The 7,136-nt window shown below is 41.9% G+C and overlaps 1 pseudogene; it reads left to right on the top strand.

Moving 5' to 3' along the window:
* The first annotated feature begins 5,415 nt into the window (after positions 1–5,415).
* On the top strand, positions 5,416–5,972 carry LOC130023991 (PEST proteolytic signal-containing nuclear protein-like; annotated as a pseudogene).
* Positions 5,973–7,136: the final 1,164 nt, after the last annotated feature.

Genomic DNA, 7,136 nt, shown 5'->3' with positions numbered 1-7,136 from the left:
CCATACTTCCATTTCATTGTTGATCTTTTTCTAAGATCTTGAGATTTGAAGTCAAGTTGTTTATGTGGGCCCTTTTTTCCTTTCTGAGAAATGCTTGCAGAGCTATAAATTTTCCCCTTAATATAGCTTTACCTGCATCCCATAGGTGCTGGTATTTCGTGTCTTCATCCTCATTTATTTCCAGGTATCTTTTGATTTCGTCCTTGACTTCCTTCCTGACCCACTTGTTGTTCAACATTGAGTTTTTCAATTTCCAGGTGTTTGATTTGTTTCTCCGTGTCTGTGTGTGATTTACTTCTATTCTCAGTGCATCGTGATCTGGAAAGATTGTTGATACTATTTCTATCTTCCTGATTCTATTGAGGTATGTTTTGTGGCCTTGCACATGGTCTATTTTGGAAAATGTTCCTTGTGCACTGGAGAAGAATGTATATTCTTTCTTTTGGGGGTGTAAAGTCCTGTATAGGTCTATATGCCCTCTCTCTTCTATTTTTTCCTTCAAAGCCAGTGTTTCCTTGCTGAGTTTTGTTCTTGTTTATCTATCCAGAGGTGATAAGGTGATGTTGAAGTCTCCGGCTACTATTGTTTTGCTAGCAATGTCCTCCTTAAAATCTGTTAGCAGTTGTTTTAAATATTTAGCTGTTCCGTCTTTAGGTGCGTATACATTTAAGAGTGTGATTTCTTCCTGTTGTATGTATCCCTTGATGAATAGAAAATGTCCTTAGCTGTCCCTTCTAATCTTTTTCAACCTGAAATCTATGTTGTCAGATACTAGTATGGCCACCCCAGCTTTTGTTGAGGTTGCTGTTTGCTTGCAGGATTGTTTTCCATCCTTTAACTTTGAGTCTGTGTTTGCTCTGTTCAGATGAGTTTCTTGTAGGCAGCAGAATGTTGGGTTCTGTCTCTGAATCCATTTTGCTACTGTGTCTCTTAATTGATGAATTTAGACTGTTGATGTTGAGAGAGATTATTGTTATGGGGTTTTGTGTCATCTTTCTGTTAGGGTCTGTTGTGCTTGTAGGGTTTTTCTTGTCTTATGGTAGCCCCCTTAGCCCTTCTTTTAGGTTTGGTTTTGAGTCTAAAAAATTCCAGAACTGCTGTTTATCCACAAAATAGTTTACTGTTCCTTCGAGTTTGAGTGAGAGTTTAGCCATATAGTGAATTTCTGCTCTCATTTCTTCCCGTAATTTCTTGGTTTTTTCTTTCATATCCTCCTTTAATTTATTGGATATCTGTCTCACTGTTTCATTGAGTTCCTTGAACATCTTCATTATTTCATACCTGAATTCTTTCTCAGAGAGGTCCCTTAGGTGAATAGCACCTACTGAGGCTTCTGGTCTCTTTTCATCGTCCTCCCCACATGGTAGAGATTTGTGTTGTTTCTTCATGTTGGTGTAGAGGTATGGAGACTGAGAGGTTACTTGAGATTGCTGGGTATGAGTAGATTACCTGCGGCAGTGTGAGCGTTGGTCAGTCCCAAATTAGGCGCAGCCCACTTTGAAGAGGCCAAGCCCACTTCTGAAGAGGCCATGCCCCCTACGAGTACCTGGTGTGGGGGGGTTACAATCAGGGGGAGGAAGAAGGCCAGCATAGTGTTGGGGACAAACAGGAACAGGCTCAGGGATGGTGACCATCCCAGGGTCCTAGAGGATGACTGGGGCATGTACGCAGAGAAAGCCAAGTCCAGGTTCGAATATTGATGGACTAACTGACCTAGGGCAGAAAGAAGATGGGCCTTGGCCCCAATTTTTCACCTTTATTGTCTATTTCTTGCTGTTTGCATTGATGCTGCTTCTATAGTGATTTTTAAAACTTCATGGCTCTTCTTTGAATTCTATTTGCATTGACTCCACTAGACAGTAACCATACTGCATATCTCTTCAAGATACAGTTTTCTGGTTGGACTTTTGTATAAAGATGTGGAAGTATAGCCCACCTTAGAAGACCTAATGTTTCCCGTTCGGGACCCATGATGTCCCTCATTTCTTTAGAGAGTCTTTTGTTTGGTTTTTTGGGGAAAGGTCGTTATAGTCATGTTTTTCATTTCATCTTCAGACCATTTTCTCCTGCCCTTTCCCTGTATTTATTGTCTGCTTGGAATCCTTTTCTTTTTATGCATAATTTTTATTAGAGTTAAGTAACATTGTCACAATAATGTTAACATCTGCAGTATTGACATACAAAGTTACTGCACCTTTACCACCATGCAAGTGCCCCGGATCCTCCGGCACTGTTCCTGTCTGTGTCATCTCTAGTCCCATTCTTCCATCCTCCCCCAACTTCCCTCACTGCTTGGTGATCTGAGTTTTGAAATCCAGGGTCAAAGGATTGTCATCATTTGATACTACTCATTCCCTTGTTTTGTCTCTCTTTGTCCCACAGATGAGTGATACCATGTTGTATTTGTCCATTGCCCTCTGACTTATTTTGCATGACAGGATACCCTCCAGCTCCATCCACATTGTAGCAGACTGCAAGATATCTTTTTCTCTTACATTTTTGTAGTATTCCATTGTGTGTACATATCACAAGCTTTTGTCCATTAATTGGGCCTGCTCTCCATCACTGGTCCTTTGCATTCCGTACCTTGGCTCTTGTACTAAATGCTTCAAAGCATACAGTTGGGCCTATATCTTTTTTTTAGTATTATTATTAGTGAAACACCATGAGGTACAGTTGTAGACTTAGAAATTTTGTGCTTGGGTTTCAATTATACAATGATCAAATACCTATGCCTCCACCAGTGCCCATTTCCCACCACCATGGATCCCAGTATCCCTTCCACCCTCCATCCCCCATCCCATATTTTTTTTGAATTAATTTCTTATGTCTTAAGGATAGATGTCAAGAAATGAAATTACTGGGCACTATATTTTCACTTTTTCAAATGACTAATTTTTATTTATGTTAACATAATTTGTCCTGAGGAATTCTCCAAACAAGTAAATCCTGTCACTGTCACTGTCCTCCGTTTTTCATCGATTTGCTATAGGGGGCCCAGTAATGTCTCCATTGTGACAATTGTTACTGTGTTTGGCATATTGAATACGTCACGGGTAGCTTGCCAGGCTTTGCCATGCGGGAGAGATACTCTTGGTAGGTTGCCGGGCTCTCTGAGAGGGGCAGAGGAATCGAACTCGAGTCGGCCATAATGGCCGCTTGCAAGGCAAATGCCCTACCTGCTGTGCTATTGCTCCAGCCCAAGTAAATCCTAGATTTCTTATTATTAACAACTATTCCTCAACATACTCCTCTCCTCTTGCTTTTTAAAATTTTTTTTATTAGTGAAACACCATGAGATACAGTTGTATACTTACAAGTTTTTGTGCTTGGGTTTCAGTCATACAATGATCGAGTACCCATCCCACCACCAGTGCCCATTCTCCACCCTCACCAATCCCAGTATCCCTCCCACCCCCCCCATCCCCCATCCCACCCTGCCTCTGTGGCAGGACACTCCCTTTCGTTCTCTCCTTTTGGGTGCTGTGGTTTGCAGAAGAGGCATTTCTCCTCTTACTTTTGACTACAGTGGAGAGAAATCGGCCAGCAAATTGAACACTAAGCCTGGAAACCTTCTAAAAAAGATCACTATTTCCCAGGAAAAAATCTATTTTCCTGATGCTTTAGTTGATGGTTTTCAGTGGGCTTCCCTCCTCTCTAGACTGCAGGAGTGCCTTTCCCTCACTGTCCAGCTTCTAGGAACTATGTGGCTTCCACAACCAGTCTCTGCAGCTAGTTAAACTTGTGCTAACATTTCTCACAAGAGCCTTCCACTTTCACCACTGCTTGGTCTCAAAGCAATTTCCAGATCTGCACAACCAATTACTCCAACTTGTAGCAGTTTAGAATAGCACTTCACAGAGGCCTCATCATGCACAAGTGTTCAGACTGTGAACTTCATTCTGGAGAGAGGAAGATGTGGAATCACAACAGATGTGAAGCCATTCCAGATAGCGAAGTTTCCAGAAGCCCAGTGTCCTAGGTAATTCCAGGCATCTTTCCCAAACAAAGGCCAGTTACTGTCCCTTCTACCCACTGATGCCTGGAAAGAAGTAGATGTCTGAGCAGCCTATTTCATGCCCCTGACATGGCATATCCCATCCCCACATCTAATGTCTTTTTTGCTCACATGACATGTAAGTGTCCAGTGGAAGATAGCACAAAATATCCCTGGCTGCAAATCCAGGATTCTATGAAAATAATGCTGTCATTTTCTCCACATAATCCTGCAGATCCTGTGGGTCCCAGAATATTTACTTCTTGGGATATTGAGGAGAAAAAAATGTTGGTGGACCCCTAAGCAGCTCATATAGTAAAGTTACAGCACAGAACAAAGGCCACGTACACATCCCCAGCCTCAAAGTCAACCCTGAAATGCCACCACCTATCTCAGCAATCTTTGAATTTGTCCTTGAGCTCTTTCATCTGCCTGAATTTATCTTTCATCATCTATCTTGGTTCTCCTTTCATGTGTTTGCTTGCAAGCTTATCATGACTCATGGAGGGACCGTTTTTGATGTGTCTACCCAGAACAGCATCCTTTTCTCTATCTCTCCTCCATAAGATTCAGCGGAATCTGCTGTATAGTTTACTGTTTCTTGTATGTGATCTACATCTAGATTATCTTTTTTTAACTACTAGCTGCCCATTCTCTAAATAATAATGTCTGCACACAGTAGACATTCCAAAACATTATTGGTGGGTAACTGAATGTATGTAAGGAGAAACTCCAAATATTAATTACTTGAGAACATCTTTAACTCCTTTGTGCTCAAAACATAATTCTTCCCTTACCCCTTTTTCTGTGAGGGACAGAATATCCTCCTCCAAAATATGTATGTCCTAATTCCTAGAAACCATGAATAGAATCTGGATAGGCTATGAGAAAAGTGGAATTAAGGTTGCATGGTGCCTTGGCAGCTGATCTGAAAATAACGATATTCCAGGCTAGCTGGGTGAGATCAGGGTAATGATAAAAAGTCCTTAAAGTTAGAAAAGAGAGACTGGGTGGAGGGCAGGGTTGTGTTATGGTAGAAGGATTCAACTAACTCTAACAGATTTAAAGACAAAAGAAGGGGGTGAAAAGCCAAATAAAAGCAGCCATCCTGTAGCAGCTATCAAAAGCGAGCTAAACAACTATTCTCAAAACCTTAACAGTGCTTTCACTTAGCCTTGTGAGACCCATGTCAGAATTCTGACAAGACAGGTTAAGACAATTATTTTGTGATGCTGGAGTGATAGTAAGTAAGAGAGGGTGCTTGCTTTGCATGGGACTGACACCCAGCACTCCATATGGTCCCCTGACTCATCTCCCTCTATCCCCACCACCCGGCCTGAGTACAACATATATGGTAGAATATCCTCACTCCTCACGACTGAATAACATTCCACTGTATTTTTAAAAAATCTATTTAACTGGCTGTGGTGGGGAAAGTGGCTGATGGGAAGGCAGGAGAGAAGACAAGCCCAAGAAGCCACAGCGAGCTGGAGCCGCAGGAGGACCTGAAGAAGAAGCACAAAAACCTGTGAAAACTAAGACTGTTTCTTCCAGTAATGGAGGGGAAAGTTCCAGTCGCAGCACTGAGAAGCGATCTGTTGAAGATGAAGCTACAGACCTCCCAACAAAGCCTATAAAGATCTCCAAGTTTGGATTTGCCATAGGTAGTCAGACGACAAAGAAAGCCTCAGCTATATCCATCAAACTTGGCTCGAGTAAGCCAAAAGAAACAGTTTCAACTCTTGCTCCAAAAACACTTTCAGTAGCAGCAGCTTTTAAGGAAGATGAAGATAGTGAACTAGAGGAAATGCCTCCAGAAGCAAAGATGAGGATGAAGAATACTGGAAGGGACACACCAACATCAGCTGGACCAAACTCCTTCAATAAAGGAAAACATGGGTTTTCTGATAACCAGAAACTATGGGAGAGAAATATAAAGTCTCGCCTTGGAAATCTCCATGACCAAGATAATTAAATGATGTGTTTTGAAATTGGGGTTATGGGGTGGGTGTAAAGTTAAAAGGAACAGTTTCCTTTTTAAAGAGTGGTATAAGACTATCTTTGGAGTTGCTTCTTTCTTTTTCTTTTTTTTAAGATTGAGTGGTATACTAATAAATGAGAGTTAGAATTTAGAGGTAATTTGTGTTTTACACAGAGATTTCTATACGGTTCTACAATGAAATAGACCACATCATATTCAATCGGCGGTTTTGCCTAACAGATGTTGCTGTTGTCCCAAAATTCCAAACGGGATCGGACCACCATCTCCTTCATGAAAAATTCTACCTCACAGAATGGGGAGAAAGGAATGCAAAGTTTAAGAAGAGAACTCCCAGAACAACCACCAACTGGGAGCTCTTTGGCTCTGTTGCGGCAACGTGGGAAGATGCCGTCATTGACAACAATGATGAGGAATACGATCGAATGATTCAGCACCTCCATGATTGTGCGAGGAATGCCAAGAGAGAGATAACCACAAAAAACTGCCTTTCTTCGAACACTCTTGAACTTATTCGTCAACACAGTTTGGCATATGCCTCAGGCAACCACAAGCGAACGTCCGAGCTGTCAAAACATTGCAGAGAAGTGATCAAGGATGACCTCAAAGACAGGAGAGCAGCAGTGCTGGTAGATGTGGCAGAAGCTGGGAAAAGCATTCGTAATGCCTGCCTGTCCTTTTCCAACTACAAGACCAAGATGACTGCCCTCTGACATCCTGATGGATCTATTACATCTTCCAGAAGGGCAATGGAGAAGATTATTCATGACTTCTACTCAGATCTCTTTTTTTTTCCCTTTATTGTATTTTATTTTTTTTTAAACTTGTAGATTTACAATTTTTTGTGCTTTGGTTTCAATTATACAATGATCAGATACCCATCCCTCCACCAGTGCCCATTTTCCACCACCATGGATAATATCCCTCCCACCCCCATCCCCCCATCCCCCCTGTCTCTGTGGCAGGGCAATCCCCTGTGTTCTCTCTCTCCTTTTGGGTGTTGTGGTCTGCAAAAGAGGCATTGAGTGGCAAACATGTTCAGTCCATAGTTTACTTTCGACATGCATCTCCCCTCCTGGGAGGATCCTCCAAACATCCTTTATTTGGTGCTCCCTTCTCTATCTGAACTGCCCTTTCCTC

This window comes from Sorex fumeus, unplaced genomic scaffold (genome assembly GCF_029834395.1).
Source record: "Sorex fumeus unplaced genomic scaffold, SorFum_2.1 ptg000026l, whole genome shotgun sequence".
Classification (NCBI taxonomy): Eukaryota; Metazoa; Chordata; class Mammalia; order Eulipotyphla; family Soricidae; genus Sorex; species Sorex fumeus.
The sequence above is the reverse complement of the archived record's forward strand: the minus strand, read 5'-3'. Positions and strand labels throughout refer to the sequence as shown.